This window comes from Myotis davidii, unplaced genomic scaffold, assembly GCF_000327345.1.
Source record: "Myotis davidii unplaced genomic scaffold, ASM32734v1 scaffold707, whole genome shotgun sequence".
NCBI classification, from domain to species: Eukaryota; Metazoa; Chordata; class Mammalia; order Chiroptera; family Vespertilionidae; genus Myotis; species Myotis davidii.
This window is the reverse complement of record NW_006297755.1, coordinates 47,404-48,375: the sequence shown is the minus strand read 5'-3', so window position 1 is coordinate 48,375 and position 972 is coordinate 47,404.

Here is a 972-nt window from a genome sequence, read left to right as displayed (position 1 = left end):
CAGAAAACAGACCCTCAAGAAATGGAGATGTGAGTTATCTAAAAATTATTCAAATAATTATTTTAAGGAAATTCAGTAACTCAAGAGAAAACAAAAAAAACCTCAATGAACTCATCAAACAATGCATGAATAAAACAGGAGTTCAACAAAGCAATGTAGATCATAAAAAGAACCAAATAGAAATTCTGAAGCTAAAGAATAAAATGTATGAAACAAACAAAAAAATGAAATAGAGTAATTCAACAGTGGCCTCAATCAGCCAGAAGAAAATATCTGTGGAATTAAAAACAGATCTCTTGATATTATCCAGTTGGAGGAGAAAAAAGAAATAAAATTAAAAAGAATGAAGAGAGCCTTTGTAAGTCATGAGACCCTATAGAGAAAAACTATATTTTTGTTAAGGAAGTCCCAGAAGGAAAAAGAAGGGAGAAAGGAACAGTAAACTTAGTTACAAAAATAATGGCTGAAAACAACCCAAATCTAGAGAGAGATATGGCTATCCATGACTCAACCCAAAGAAGTCTTCACCAAGACACATTATAATTAAACTCTCAAAAATAAAACAGAAAAAGAATTTTGAGAGCAGCAAGAGAGAAAAGATTTATCATCTACAAGGTAACACCTATTAGGCCATCAGCAGGTTTTCAACAGAAGGCTTTCAGACCAGGAAAAAGTAGGAAGATATATTTAAACTACCAACTGAAAAAAATTTACCAAGTGAACTTGTCCTTCAGAAATGAAGGGGGAGGAGAAACTAAGATGGCGGCATAGGTAAACACTGAGAAATTGCTGCCTCCCACAACAACTTCAAAAATACAATGAAAAGACAAAACGGACATCATCCAGAACTACAGGAAGGCTGGCTGAGTGGAAATTCTACAACTACAAGAAAAGAGAAAAGCACTCTGAGACTCAGGAGCTTCGGAAGTAAAGTGCAGAGGTACGGAGGCTCTCATGTGCGCGGGGGGGGGG